The following is a 16,972-nucleotide window of genomic DNA, read 5'->3' on the forward strand; positions in this document are numbered from 1 at the left end:
GTTCCCAGTTATCTATCACAGAGAGCGCAGGGTAGCGGGGGTCCTGCGGTGAAGGAAAACAGTGTGTTGTCTCTGGTATCTTGCCTTTTGCAAACCCAAGTCATTAATTAAAACATCCCTCCTTCGACATCAGAGTCACAAATTGAAACTAACCAAAAGGCCTTTTGCAATTAAGATGCACAGATCCAATTAAGAGAGTGATTAATTGCCAGGGAGGGAATTTAAATAGGAACGGCTGCAAACTAAGGCACAGCGGTCGGTCCTGAAACAGGTTGGCCGTCGGCGAGGATGAGAAATCAAGGAAATAATTGTCCAGCAACAGGAGGCTGAAAGGTTACAGTTTGAATCGGAGCTATAAAGGACGTCGACCACGTAAAACCATTCAGTCCGCTGAAATTATTTAATCTTCCTTTTTGACTGAAATCATGACCACAAGCATTTCTCATCAAATTCTTCCAAGCTATGCTACATTAACTTTATCTTTATACTCTTTAATGTGTGTCTATTTTTAATTCTGCCCATGAATATTAGGAGAGGCATCCAACACAACACTGATACTGCAAATGAGTCTCCGGAGCTTGCAAAAATATAAATATACTTATTGTAGGAGGCTATTTTAGACACCAAAACACTTCTGTTTTTTGTAAATACTGACTGATACCTCATTATTTGCATGACTTTAATATATAAATGAGAGAAAATAATGACCTGTTCTGTTCTAAGCATTTATTATACAAAACTGGACACATTCATACTTGCACTGAATGTGATCTTTTATTTTTATTCTTTCTGGCTGTTTTATATTCATAATATTGTGGAAAAAGGTACAGTAAATTGGGAAATGAGGATGAGGGCGGGGCAACCTGTCACTCACACCAGATCCACCAATAGCAAAACAAATTCAGTTTATTCATCATGGACAAAATCAAGTCTCATGCTTTTTTCTCCCATTTCTTGAAGCTGTTTCACACGGATATATGTAACAATAGAGAAGAAAATCATGCCGACTTTAAAGGGATAGTTCACTTTGAAATTAATTTTTGGTATGTTTTAGCTTCCCTCAAGGGCATCCAAGATGTAGGTGTCTTTGTTTCTGCAGTAGTTTCAATTTGGATATTTTTAGGTCAAACCGTTCTTGTCTGGCAGTCATATAATGCAGGTCTATGGTCACCACCTTAAAGAGCATGCACATAAAAGTATGCGATTACAAGAGGTAAAAACAATACAAATACTGTTCGTTTTCTCACACAAACCGCTTAGGCCATCAATGTGTACTTACATTTACGAGTCATTAAATCATGTTTAATTTGGACTTCTCTGTGCATGCTCTTTTAGGTGGTGACCATAGACCTCCATTATATGACTGATAGACACTTAAAAATATCAAAATTGAAAATACGGTAGAAAACAAAGACACCTACATCTTGGATGCCCTTGAGGTAAGCTAAAACATTCAAAAAAATTATAATTTCAAAGTGAACTATCCCTTTAAACCTTATACGCTGTGTAAAAAAAAAAGAAATTGCTTGTAATATTATATTATCACCAAATATTGGATTGAATTTTTTTGTCAACATTTTTCTTTCAATTAGGACAGGTTTTATATTTATTTTTTAAACTGATTGATCAAGGCCTCATTGATCTTGAAAATACTGTATGTGAACATGATAAGCATGCTCAACACTATCTCACGACCAATTCGTACGAATTCGACGCATGATTAAAAAGTGGCTAATTCGTACGACCTCACTCGTACTAATTCGTACGATTTGTCTAAACCCACGTGATGGTTAGGTTTAGGGGCGGGGTAAGGGGTAGGTCATTCGTACGAATTCATACGAATTGGCCAATTCGTAAAATATGTACGATTTAGCAAAATCGTATTATTTCGTACGAGTGAGGTCGTATGAATTGTTACGAATTAGCCACTTTTTAATCATTCGTCGAATTCGTACGACTTGGTCGTGAGATCGGGTTGGCATGCTCCTGTTAACTAAATGTTTCTCTTACTTTCAATCTCCCATTCATTTTCAATAGCTTGACCAATATAAGCTCAGATAAATGAGGCCTACTATCAGGCAGTTTGAAAATAAATGAAAAACCTGTCCTAATTGAAAGAAAACAAGTTGACAAAAGATTGAATCCAATATTTGATAATAATATATCACACAGAGAGATTTTTAAGCCTTTTTAAAAAGATTTTAAGTGTAACAAGGTGGAAAAAATTCCCCCAAAAGTACTCCAATGCGATAACATTAACATTTTCGGGAAAAAGAAAATCCTGTCTGGGTCAAAATGACCCGAACACAACACGTTAAAGTAAAGTCGCGCTTCACTTCATCTTCAGCTTGTGTTCATTTATTCTGATAGTGAGAATACGTAGGTCTCCTGTGACTCAATGTACCATTAAACTGGAAGAGGTTTGTCATTCTCGGTGACTGAATGAAAGACAGATCTTTCCAGTGTTCTTGTTCATAATAAATATTTAGGGGGCAAATCACTGACTCCAAGTATAAGCAATTGTAATAATGATGCTAGCCTTGGCAAACAAACAAGCATAATCGGTTATGTTAGAAATCAGGATGTGAGATGTAATGTCAAAGTTGTGTGTCATCATCACCATGGAGTTGATTATCCAGACAGACAAGTCCTACCTGCAAATAGAAACACCATAATTACATATCGGGCAAAGCAGGAGAAAGAATGCGAATAAAAGAAAGTGAGTGAACTAAAAAACGAATACATGGCTTACTCAAAAGAAAGAGAACAAATACCCATCATGCTTACCTTTAAGGTTTTTTTTTACCCCAGTTTCACCATGTTTTTTCCCCCCAGGAGATTCTTCCATGTTCAATGCTTTCTCTGTGAATAAATAAGCAAAACAAATACAATTGCTGAAACTGTACGGGTTGTTTTCACAAACAAATATGCCTCAGTTGTGTTTACTTTTATGTACCATGGTATTACCATGTTTTTTTGTTTGTTTGTTTGGGGGTGGGGACATGGCAACACATCCATATTAAACTAATGTAGACAACAGCTTGTTTAGTTTGGGGAAAATATGATAAGATTATTTGATTTCAGACTGAGATCTCAAGACGTTTTATTGCAGACTTGGTATTTGTATGTATTTATAAAGTATGTATTTGTATCTCAAAACAACAAAAACAAAGATTAGGCTACAAACAATGTACGTTTTCTGGGTTGTAATGTAAATGTAGTAGAGCTGCCAATAGTTTATTCATTTTTAAAATGAGAACTAATCTGAGCACAATTCGAGATCTTTTCAGGCTTGTGCACAATTCAGAATTTCCGAAATGGCATCCATTCAATATTAATGAATTGGAATTTGAATTGAATTGACTCCGCTCTACAGGAAGTTGAATTTGAATTGGAATGACAGGAAGTGGAATTAAATTCATGACAATTCAAAGAAATTTGCACACAGTCACACAACAGAAAGAATGTGTTGAATCTCACATAGATTCAATGTTGAGACTGATCTCATGAAATGGCGTATGTATGACACGCCATTTCGTATTTCCATTTTTGGCGTGCTATTAACATGCATAATCGCTTTTAAGCATGTTTATGAACGCCGTTGACTTAACGTTACATTACTGTATATATAAATATTTGACCTACCCCAACCCCATCCCTAAACCTACCCGTTACTGGGGTTAATAGCATTTATGAGTCTTCCCCTACCATCCTAGGAAAAAAAAATATCGCTCCCCAGATGTAGATCTACATTTTGCTTCGTTTCGCTCGGACATTTAACGGCGTGTACATACACGCGGAATCACTCGGACATTTAACGGCGTAGACGCATACACGCGGATAGCTTAAAATGCGTATAGATAACAGGCCTCTTGACTTGAAAGTGGCGTGTATGTTTACGCAAAAGTCATGATGTCATGTTCCAATGTTAGGAAGGTTACTTTGGAAATGTAATTGCTTAGTTATATAAGTTATAAATGTGGTTTAGATTACTTTATTTGTATTACTTCAATGTAAAGCAATTTCCTTTTAATTTGATTAGTAACTAATTGAATTACACATTTTACCTCAGTAAATACAACTAAATACAATTGCACTCATTTTGTAATTTAACAACATTATTTCATTACGCGTTACTAGTCACTCTTAAACCCCGCATACATTTTGTTCTAATATATATACATAAATACATATATATATATATGTATATATATATATACATATATATACTGTATATATATATATGTACGTATATATATATATATATATATATATATGAAGAGTTCAGATGCAAAAGCCTCTAAATGCCATTTGAAATTTTCTTCTAGAATGATCATTTTTTATCAAGCTTGTATATTTAAGTTCAGTGATTTCACTTAAATGGCAATGATAATTACCTATTAATTGTTATTTAAGTGTAATTACTGAACTTAAATATACAAGTTTGACAAAAATCATCATTAAAGAAGATAATTTCAAATGGCATTTAGAGGCTTTTGCATCTGAACTCTTCATATATATATATATATATATATACACTCAAATTGTCATTTCCCCCTAAAGATTTACTTAAGTAATTCTGGGAAATGGAGTCATGTTCTATCATGTTCCACAAAACAATTACAATAAATCAAACTTAATTATTTGGTCTGTGACTGGAGAAAAACATGTCCTGTTTAATCTGTACAAGTAGTTCAAACTAATATCATTTATAGAATATGTAATGCAATCATATCGGACATGTAAAGCTTCATTATTAAAGATTTCACATGAAAAACATGAATTTCTTTAATTTTTTATTAAATTGCAATTCTGCTTCCTTTAATTCAAATTCGAATTGCAATCCTATTTTTGACATCAATACAAATTCAAGAATTGAATTGGAATTAAGGAGTCATCTCAATTCAATTCTAAATAGTGCACAAGCATGGAAACTAGACAGTTTTATTGGCATTACTGGGGTCTTTTTCAACAACAACAAAAATCTAAACAGGAGATTTAAAGTCATTATGAAACGGCCCTGTATATGTGAGCGAATGTGGGGAATTGTTTGGATGATTGTGGTTTGCTATTGGTGGATCTCATGTGAGTGACAGGTTGCCCCGCCCTCATCATCATCATCAGAGAAGAGATGAGCTAAAAGAGGGGAAGTTATTTTGATTAAAACTTATGAGGCACATGAAAAACAACAATGATGTGCACAGATCAATACTACTAATTGTCAATTTTAATTTTATGGTGCTTTAAAAGTCTCCATTCGCTCTACAGTTGAGATATTAAAGGGTTAGTTCACCCAAAAATGAAAATTAAGTCATTAATTACTCACCCCCATGCTGTACCAACCCCGTAAGACCTTCGTTCATCTTCGGAACACAAATAAAGATATTTTTGATTGAATCTGAGAGCTGGATCAGTCCTACATAGACTGCCTAAGGGACTGGCTCTTGACGGCCCAGAAAGTCATTAAAGAAATGGTTTAAATATTCCATGTGCCTACAGCGGCTCAATTATAAGTTTATCAAGCGACGAGACTACTTTTTGTGCGAAAAAAACATAAATAACGACTTTATTCGACTATTCCATTACTTCCTTATGGGCGCATGCGCGAGAACTGAGACGAGGACGTTCTCATTCGTCTACTTCTTGTTACCGGCTGCTCCGCTTAGGAGTTTTACCGCCCCCTACCGTATAAGATGATGTGCTGATATAGCTGGAAGCGCAAAACTTTCTGTTTACAAGCAGAGGAAGATGCGCGCTGTACATACGCTTTTCAATTTGCGTATTTTCCGCACTATAAGGTGCACTTAAAAGCCTTTAATCTTCTCAAAAAACGACAGTGTTCCTTATAATCCGGAGCGCCTTATATATGGATCATCATTTTATACGGTAGGGGGCGGTAAAACTCCTAAGCGGAGCAGCCGGTAACAAAAAGTAGACGAATGAGAACGTCCTCGTCTCAGTTCTCGCGCATGCGCCCATAGACCAACGCCACTTTTGCGTCATCGAAGGGTAACGCCCCCTCTTTTGGGGGAAAACACCTCTATACTGTCTATGGGAAAACAAACGGATTCCCATGAGAACAGAACTCGCACTAGATCTGCAAAGTTTCTTGATAGCAAAAATGGCACAAACTTAAAGAAGCTAACGTTACTGAATACGGGGTTACAGAGGTGTCCCTTTGAAATGGTCGAAAACTGGATTAATGACCCCACACAGTGGCCAAATATGGACTATTCAGACATACGTTACCACTATCCCAAGTAAGTAGCCTTTTTATTTATTTATTTATCATTTACACACTCACAGTAGCCTATGACAAACTACTAGACGATGAGGCCATGTCACGTGGATCATATTTAACTTGATTTAAGTTAAGATTTAACTGTTTTATTGACAGTTTTGTTGTCGACTAGCTATTAGAAAGACTAAGCTGTTAGCAGCTAACGTTACCTTATTAGACTATGTCAATAGCTTAAATCAAGTTAAATATGATCCATTCATCGTCTAGTTTGTCATAATGTGAGTGTTAATGAAAAAAATGCTACGTGCTTACTTGGTGATTAACGTTAGATGTCTGAATAGTCCATATTTGGCCGCTGTGTGGGGTCATTAATCCAGTTTTCGACCATTTCAAAGGGACACCTCTGTAACCCCGTATTCAGTAACGTTAGCTTCTTTAAGTTTGTGCCATTTTTGCTATCAAGAAACTTTGCAGATCTAGTGCGAGTTCTGTTCTCATGGGAATCCGTTTGTTTTCCCATAGACAGTATAGAGGTGTTTTCCCCCAAAAGGGGGCGTTACCCTTCGATGACGCAAAAGTGGCGTTGGTCTATAAGGAAGTAATAGAATAGTCGAATTAAGTCGTTATTTATGTTTTTTTCGCACAAAAAGTAGTCTCGTCGCTTGATAAACTTATAATTGAGCCGCTGTAGGCACATGGAATATTTAAACCATTTCTTTAATGACTTTATGGGCCGTCAAGAGCCAGTCCCTTAGGCATCCTATGTAGGACTGATCCAGCTCTCAGATTCAATTAAAATATCTTTATTTGTGTTCCGAAGATGAACGAAGGTCTTACGGGGTTGGTACAGCATGGGGGTGAGTAATTAATGACTTAATTTTCATTTTGGGGTGAACTAACCCTTTAAAGTGAAAGTGTGTTTTGGCTCCTGTATGTGTTGTTGACTGGAGTGTGAGATGTTGAAGGTGATGTGATGAGTCAAGCCCTTGGCGTTCAGGACTGCACCTCCAAAACACATTATTGTTCGCTATATATTGCCATCCCAAATCTAGGGGAAAAAAAGCCTCAGCGCCTGCCTGGAACTGAAGCTATTTTTTATGTTTTTGCAGGAAACAGCATTCAACCATTATGGCTGGTAATAACCTGTAAACGTTCGGCTTTTTTCACCGGCTGATTCGAGAAACTTTACAGCCACCTACAGTACCGTCGTAAATAATCATTACTGCACATGACTCCGTGAGCAAATTGTACTGTGCGAGTTTGAGAAATGTGATATATTTTGTTATTTTCCATTCATTCGCACACTGAGCAGTAAAATTGAAAGTTTCCCCAGTGGCGGATTCAGCTCAAACCGCTTCCCGAACGCAACAGCTGTGCTCTCTGTACGCTCTGAGTGAATCAGTCATGGCATTTCAGAGTGGCTTTTGTTCCCGTAATTGACTTCAACGCTGGAGATCGGAGTCACCTGCCGTCTCCGGCACCGGGGTCAGCATTCGATAGTCAATGCGCCATTGACCAACCACAACTTATCAAAGGAGAGGAAATATCGATTATGCGCTTCAGCATTACGAAGCCAAGTTCATTGGTTTTAACTAGTGCTATTCCTTTGTGAGGTGGCATTTAGATGGATTGATCCCTCTGTAAGGCAGGCGTGAAAGAAAGAAGCACATTATTGAGATGGTATTATATAAGAGAGTCCCATGAGCTGAAGAAATCCATGGCAGAGGTTTTAATCATGTGCAACATGTGCACTGACACCCGTGTACACACGCGCCACATGTTCCAGCACCGCCGCTGGTTGGGTTTCCTGATGATGTTTCGGTGAACCAGGCCGGGATGATGTTGGGTAAATCTGTTCATTAATATGAGCTTTGTGGAAAGAGTGTGTTAACTGCGGAGGCATCCTTTGATCATGAAATGCTCATTGCTGAAAGAGAGAAGTGGGAGGAAAGGTAATGAGAGCGTGCCTGAATCAACAGGACTTTGAATCAACTCGCTCTAAAGACCTTTCACACTTCTGCCAAATATTCTCATTAAAAAGTATTGTTAGAGCCAAAACGCTAAGATTTCTTGGCTTTATCAAGGGCGCTGACAGCCATTTCCAGATGGCATGAAAGTCACACCGAAACAGTAGGAAGAATCGTTTGTTTGCTCCAACATGAAATGCAGCCAGAAGGTGCAATAAACTTTATGAATATGATTTGTTTTAGATGTTAAAGTGCTTTCAGATATCCCAGTTTGATTGAATAATGGAAGATGAGGAGAGTTAATAATAATAAAAAACATGTTCCAATCAGCCAAGCGAAGTCAACAGAATTAAAGTTTCAGTAGCAATCATGCATTTTTTGCATTTAATTTAGGTGTGTTCATATGCATATATATATATATATATATATATATATATATATATATATATATATATATATATATATATATATATGTATATAGCATTTAATTTAGGTGTGTATATATATATATATATATATATATTAGGGCTGTGCAAAAATTAATTGCGATTAATCGCATCCAAAATAAAAGTCTGTGTTTACATAATATATTTGTGTGTGCTGTATATAATTATTTTGTATATATAAATACACACACATTCATGTATATATTTAAGAAAATGTGTTATTCATATATAAAATATTTATATTTATATAATATAGATTATATATTTTATATATATATACAGAATTTAAGTGCAAACAATTCTTAAATATATACATGCATGCATAGGTATTTATATATACAATATAATTATATACAGCACACACAAATATATTATGTAAACACAGACTTTTATTTTGGATGCGATTAATCGCAATTAATTTTTGCACAGCCCTAATATATATATATATATATATTACATTTAATTTAGGTGTGTTTGTATATATATATATATATATATGGAAAAGGATTAGGGCCAAGCAATAATAAAAAAATAATAAAGAAATAAAACCATAAAGTCATTATAATGTGAAATTAAACTCGTTAAATTTCGGGGAAAAAAGTCGAAATACAATCTTGAGAATAAACTTGTTAAATATCGAGAATAAAGTCGTTGTGTTTCGAGAAAAAACTCGTTAAATTTCAAGAAAATGTCAAAATACAATCTTGAGAATAAACTCGTCAAATATCGAGAATAAAGTCGTGTTTCGAGAAAAAAAAAACTCGAAATACTATCTTGAGAATAAACTCATTCATTTGAGAATAAAGTCGTGTTGCGGGAAAAAAACTCGTTAAATTTCGAGAAAAAAGTCGAAATATTTAGAAAGAATACGTTTGTTATATATCGAGAATAAAGTCGTGTTTCTAGAAAAAACTTGTTAAATTTCGAGAAAAAAAGTCAAAATACAATCTTGAGAATAAACGCATTAAATTTCGAGAATAAAGTCATTGTGTTTCGAGAAAAAAAGTCAAAATGAAATGAAGAGAATAATGCATTCGACCAGTGTTCATTGGATAGCCTACTGATAGACTACACACAACCAATAACGATCCTAAAGTAATAACCAGTTAGCTACTTCATAAAAACAGTTTGCCTACTGGCTAGGAGGGTGTCCCGAGAGCTCCGCGCGGGCATGGGGACCGAAAATGGTAGTGTGGCAGCAATGCAAAGGTTTTTACTAAGTAACCATGACTTTATTCTCGAAATTTAATGCGTTTATTCTCAAGATTGTATTTCGACTTTTTTTCTCGAAATTTAACAAGTTTTTTCTCGAAACACGACTTTATTCTCGATATATAACGAGTTTATTCTCTAGATTGTATTTAGACTTTTTTCTCGAAATTTAACGAGTTTTCTCTCGAAACACAACGACTTTATTCTCGATATTTAACAAGTTTATTCTCAAGATTGTATTTCGACTTTTTTTCTCGAAATTTAACAAGTTTTTTCTCGAAACACAACGACATTATCCTCGATATTTAATGAGTTTATTCTCAAGATTGTATTTCGACTTTTTTTCTCGAAATTTAACTAATTTTTCTCGAAACACGACTTTCTTCTCGATATTTAACGAGTTTATTCTCAAGATTTTATTTCAACTTTTTTTCTTGAAATTTTACGAGTCTTTTCTCAAAACACGACATTATCCTCGATATTTAATGAGTTTATTCTCAAGATTGTATTTCGACTTTTTTCTCACAATTTAACGAGTTTTTTTCTCTAAACACAACGACTTTATTCTCGATATTTAATGAGTTTATTCTCAAGATTGTATTTTGACTTTTTTCTCGTAATGTAAAAAAAATTTTCTCGAAACACAACGACTTTATTCTAGAAATTTAACGAGTTTAATCTCGCAGTATAATGACTATAATCTCGAGATGGGTTTTTTTTTTATTATTGTTTGGCGCTAATCCTCTTCCGTACATATATGTGTGACACACATACAGAATATTATATAAACAAATATACACAAACCTAAATGAAGACATCTTTAAATATGTTACAATTGCTCAAGCTCTTTAAAGCAGGATGGATTCTGATTGGCTGTCGGTGTTTTTATCATTCATCAGCTGCAAAAAAATCATTATGAAACTGACTCTAACAATATAATTTCCCTGCACCGTTATCATTAAAGTTGTGGTGTTGGCTATTCTTTTATATTTAGAACTATTTTTTATAACTATAACTATATCGTTACCTATATCGTCATTGCTGTGAACGGTCCTTAACTGTGGGATGTCAGATGGGCAGCATAAAAATCAGTGGGTCATAACCCAGTGACCCAACATACGTCTGTTAAATATGAGAGATATCATCGTACATAAAACTCCTAATTTGCTCACCTCAAGTGTTGTGTGCGTTGGATGACGTGGCAGTCAACACTGTGGGACCCTGTGAATTACAACACAGCAATTACTTTTGCAATTCCATTTGGTGAGATTATGGCCGAGAAATTACACACTTCACATTTAATTCGCCACCACCAAGGAGGAAAATTGGATTTCCAAAGGGAAATCTTAAGAGGAAATAAAATAATAGAGTAATACTAATTCTTATAATAATCTATTGACCTTTTGAACACGTTGTTCTTCCTGACATTATGTGATGACGAAACCAGCGTCAAGTGCCACTTCAACATTTGCAAAAAGGGCTACATGTCATCATAAAAATGGCTCTATGTCAGATACAAGGAAATCAGAATGATACAAGTTAACATTAGTACTATGTAAAGTATATGTCAGAGTGTAATTCTAGGAAATGTTTTAATTAACAGATCATCCAAATGATCTGAGAATAATGGGGAAAAGGCACGGAAAATGATCACATCACAAAAATGTTTAAAAGCCAAACTGATGAAGCTAATAAAGATGGGCAGCAAAACAACTGAAAGAATTGTTTGAGGTTTGAACAATGTTCCTCCTGATGATGTTTGTCTCAAACTGTGCTCAACTCAAATATTTCACAAATAATATAATGCTATTCGCCACAATTGTCAACAATTGCCTCAATTTGAGGGATTTAGAAGAGGTAAAAAAATAAGCAAAAATATTCCCTCTACTATTTAACACTGTAACACTTGTTAACAATGTAAAGACTAGACATTATATCCTCTCCTTAATGATAGCATGGGTAATTGTTTTTTTTTTTTTTTTTTTGCTACTAATCAGACTCTGACTAGTTGTTGCATCTGAGCTATTTTCATTATTAGCGCTGAGAAATATGGCTACATGCAAACAGTAGCCAATTAGAGCGGGTTTGGACTGGAGAGACGAGCCCCCCGCCGAGAACAGCCTCTTAGCGTGTGTGTAGCGCTCACATGCACTGGTGAAACAGCCGTAAAACCAAAATAATACATTGCAACAACACATCTGAACTCCAGAGAGGGGTCTTGAAAGCAAGGGATTAGCTTTCTGCACCGATACGCTTTCATCATATGTACATGTGCAAGTTTAATGACGCATCTGAATGTAGAAGGCTAACGAAGACCATTTAAACCAGGACTGTGAGTCACTCTCTTTACAATAACAAATGCATGGAGAATTTAAGCCATTTAGAATTGAAAAGGCTTCAATGATCAATGCACATTCAGTTTAGGTGACGTGTGTCATTACGTTTCAAGACAATGACATGCATTTCTGTTACATTTTACGTCACAAATGAAATATATACTTAAAATAGTTACTTTTTAGAACTTGATGTTAGCCTACACCATCCTTAAATGTGCATTAAGTAACTTTTGTAACACTTTAATTTAAGGTCCAAATCTCACTATTAACTTGCTTATTAGCTTGCATGGGATATTGGATGTTTATTAATACTTATAAAGCACATATTAATGGGCTACAACAGCAGAAGACCCCACCGCGTACCACTCATCTCCACTACAAACTGGAAAAATGTTGTCTGGTCTGATGAGTCTCGACTTCTGTTGAGACATTCAGATGGTAGAGTCAGAATTTGGCGTAAACAGAATGAGGACATGGATCCATCATGGTGGTGTAATGGTGTGGGGGATGTTTTCTTGGCACACTTTAGGTCCCTTAGTGCCAATTGGGCATCGTTTAAATGCCAGAGCATTGTTTCTGACCATGTCCATCCCTTTATGGCCACCATGTCCCCATCCTCTGATGGCTACTTCCAGCAGGATAATGCACCATGTCACAAAACTCGAATCACCATGTCACAAAGCTCGACTTAAAATTGGTTTCTTGAACATGACAATGAGTTGACTGTACTAAAATGGCCGCCACAGTCACCAGATCTCAACCCAATAGAGCATCTTTGGGATGTGGTGGAACGGGAGCTTCGTGCCCTGGATGTGCATCCCACAAATCTCCATCAACTGCAAGATGCTATCCGATCAACATGGGCCAACATTTCTAAAGAATGCTTTCAGCACCTTGTTAATGCCATGCAGAATTAAGGCATTGCTCACTACCGCACTATGTTGGTTTGTATGTATGTCTGACTGTTTAATAAAAAAAAAAGAGATCAGGAATCGGCATATGAATCTCAACAATGGTGACATTAACAGTTCAATGTCGCAGTGCATGCTGGGTACTAGCACAGGAACTCACCCAGGCTCCCAGCATGCATTGTAGCATGAATACTGTTGTCACCATTGTTGAGATTTGTATGCTGATTCTTTATCTCTGTGATAAACTTTTTGTGCACAAACTGTTTGTTAAATCTTTCACTTTATCTGTTTGCCACAAAACTGTTGGCTCTGATGTTGTAGAATCACAGTTGGTGTTACTATAATGAATAAAACTAATAATACAAAAAAACAAAACCAAGAATATACAGAAAGAAAATGTAATTGTGAGATAGCCGTAATTGCACCTTTCTTAATTACTTGCATCACCGATATTGTGAAATCGCTTCTTACTCTCAGTATGTGTCTTGTTATCGTGTGATTTCTGCTTCAAGCAACATTGTGCACCGTACATCGGGTGACAGGGGCACATTTTCAAATGTAACACTGAAATCAATGACTTAAAACTACAATTAACTTTAAGAAAACATTCATTTGACTGAAGGGGAGCGTGTTGATGCCGAGTTATTGTCTCAGTGGGTCTGACTGCTGTTTCTGCACCCCGACACCTCTTTCTGTTTCACTTCCACATCACAGCTGGTGTCTGTTTCACACCTGTCTGAGCAATTAAAGCACGCACACATCTGCCTCTCCATCTAAAAGACGACGTATCGATTTAATAAGGCAAATTATAATTACTAGACACTAACCTTGCCCCCTGATGGATGGATTGTCTTGTGAATTGGGGGTGGAGGCATTTCTTGACGCTTGGTGAGGTCACTGGATTTTGGATAGGCACTATACACAATACTATATACTGTATTTATTGGAATTGTTTGAAATGTTTGTATTTACTGTCCATATACAGGACAATATGAAGAACAGAAGCCTGTTTGACACAACTTAATATGAAATAGAAATGTTTTGTCAAAACTATGTAACAACTGAGACAAATCAGACACAATTATTTGTTATATAACAACAAATAATATTTAAAATTCACACTTGGATCTATCCCATCCCCCCAACAAGGACAAGAGGGGTCTTGGTTACCATGACTACAATCAGATAAGTTGGTTTTATTAGTGTTTTTTTACACGCGAAACATGAACACGTTATATTACGCACTGTAAACACAATCAAAGCTTCAAAAAAAAACCATGAAGAACGGGACCTTTAAGTTAACTCTATTAACCAACCAATTGATTAGTATAACAAGTTATGATTATTAATATTTATTTAGAGCTAATTTGCTTCAACTACAACACTGTAATTGTGAGACCAAATAATGCTAAAGTACTGTACATAAAATAAATAAAGTAACAATTGCAATCACACGAATGCATTCTCAATTTGCTTAATGATTTTCAACAGTAAGCTAAATTAATCCCACACACACACACACACAAGCAAAAAACTAGAATTCAGTATGGAGTCATTTGGCATTGACTCCCAAGCCCCTTTTTTATTTGAATATCTTTGACAAAATCACATCCCGAGTTCTAGTTTTGTATTGCTCATTGGTTGCAGTAATGGATTCTCACAGTAATTGTCGAGTTCACAAGTTGCATTAGGATTTTGATTTCTCACACATTCATTTATGTCAGATGTCTGACAGCAGACGGAGATCATAAAGTCATGTTCGTTTAAAAAGAAATTTTTATCCCTAGAAAAAGTTGCTCAACTCCCATAAGTGGCTGTGATATCTCATTAAAGCTGAAAGGCCCTTTTGCTCTTTCTAATACCTGTGACTTCAAGAGAGAGAGAGAGAGAGTTATAATGGCAGTATGAGAAGGTCTGGTGATATTGAGCAGGTCTTTTCAAGTCATTGCTCACGTTTCACATGTTTCCATTAATCTGTCAGTATAAAAAAATACCACCTCTCCAATAATATCTCTTGAGTTCCTGGGGTTTTGCAGTCTGGTTGGGATGATAATTTCTAAAAAGAAAGTATCAGACTATTTTACCTTTTTTCCGAGAGGTTGCATTTCAAAACGAATCCAAACGAGTCAAAATTTGGTGCTTGATGAAGCAATCATCACTTTTATTATTGCTCACATTGAGCACCAGAAATTTTCATAACTATGACATTTAGGCAAAAACGAGGTGCCGTACAAGACAATAGAACAAATAAAAAGAATGGAGAAAGAGAGAAAGTGAGAGAAACAGAAAAGGGATAGAGAACAAGAACATGTGAAACATGCGACGTGTGTGGGCGAACGCGATTCATCATCTTTAATGCCTACAAGGTCTATTTTTTCCACACTGATGACAGCAAATGTGTTTGGGAGGAGCGTCCATAAAACCCCATCTGTCTTTATCATAACAACACCACAATAAATAAAACCACTGACCATCAAGGGCGAGAGAAAAGGTGCACAAACTTTCTTTGGTTGCAAATAAACATCCAATTAAAACCACTGAAATCACATCGATCAACAAGCCGCATAACTCGAGAAGAACACGATGAATGAGTTATGCACCAAAGTTTAACCCTTTAAAGCCTTCCGTGTGGCCTCTAGATTAAAACATGATCAAAACTTTGCTGAAAAAACACTGATTGACACGTTCACCTTCAGCTCGTGGTGGTTCACAGCGGTGAAATCTTTACTGATTTTTATAAATTAAACAAATTACTTTTATATTGTTAATAATATTTCAAAATAAACATCTACTGGACTAAAGCAGAAATTATCAATACATCGTTTATTAGGAAAATAACATTAAAATGTGTGTCAGGAAGTTTTTTTTTTTAAAGGAATAGTTCACTTTGAAATTAATTTTTTGATATGTTTTAGCTTACCTCAAGGGCATCCAAGATGTAGTTGTCTTTGTTTCCACAGTAGTTTCCGGGGCTTTCCGGTGCTTGCGCAGACCGAAGCGCCCTCGCCCTCAGAGTACTTGGACGTGACTGTGATTATAAGAGGTAAAAATTATATAAATACTGTTCATTTTCTCACACAAACTGCTCATTTCATGTCTTAGGCCATCAATGTGTACTTACATTTACCAGTCATTAACTCATGTTTAATTTGGACTTCTCTGTGCATGCTCTTTGAGGTGGTGACCATAGACCTCCATTATATGACTGATAGACATGAACGGTTTGACCTAAAAATATCAAAATTGATTGAAATGATTATGAATGTTTAAAAAATAGCAAGGAGACATTTAATTGCTTATAATAATAATAATACACAATTCTCGAATAATGTTGTACTTTAAAATCTTGAATCAATGATATCTGCATACATTGATGTTGGTTGTGTTCTGTTAATGCTGCTCTCCCTGCTCTTATCCATGCTAGGCTGCATGGATGCACGGGGGGTTCTGGTTCTGGCCCAGAATGGAACCATACCGGTACACTTTTGCCCCTTTTATGTACTAATATGTACATTTTAAGTGCCAATATGTACCATTAAAGTACCAATATGCACCCTTTAGGTACAAAAGCGTATACCTTTTAAAAAGGTACAGCCCAGTGACAGCTTTCGTACCTTTTTTTACACCACCAATCCAAACTGTGTGCTAATTGTCAATCGTGTTTGACGAAAGTGGACCTGACAGAAATCTCTCCAGAAAGTGCTAAATTAACCTTTGCAGGTAAAGTTTGCCAGTCTAATTTATATAGTTGAAAAGCAAATGACCCTGCCTCATCTTCCTATCACTCTCAGAAAAAAAGGTACAAAAGTTGTCACTGGGGCTGTACCTTTTTAAAAGGTACAATTTGTACCCAAAGACT

At 35.8% G+C, this 16,972-nt stretch overlaps 1 long non-coding RNA gene across 1 annotated transcript; it reads right to left on the bottom strand.

The window, feature by feature from the left end:
• Positions 1 to 1,966: 1,966 nt before the first annotated feature.
• On the bottom strand, positions 1,967 to 16,191 carry LOC148981509 (uncharacterized). Its single transcript, XR_016168594.1, has 4 exons — positions 16,034 to 16,191; positions 11,039 to 11,087; positions 2,788 to 2,862; positions 1,967 to 2,654 (listed from the first exon to the last, which is right to left on the bottom strand). It is a non-coding gene; the product is annotated as an uncharacterized LOC148981509 (long non-coding RNA).
• Between the last annotated feature and the right edge of the window lie 781 nt (positions 16,192 to 16,972).

Source organism: Pimephales promelas, chromosome 5 (genome assembly GCF_988280905.1).
Source record: "Pimephales promelas chromosome 5, fPimPro1.hap1.1, whole genome shotgun sequence".
NCBI classification, from domain to species: Eukaryota; Metazoa; Chordata; class Actinopteri; order Cypriniformes; family Leuciscidae; genus Pimephales; species Pimephales promelas.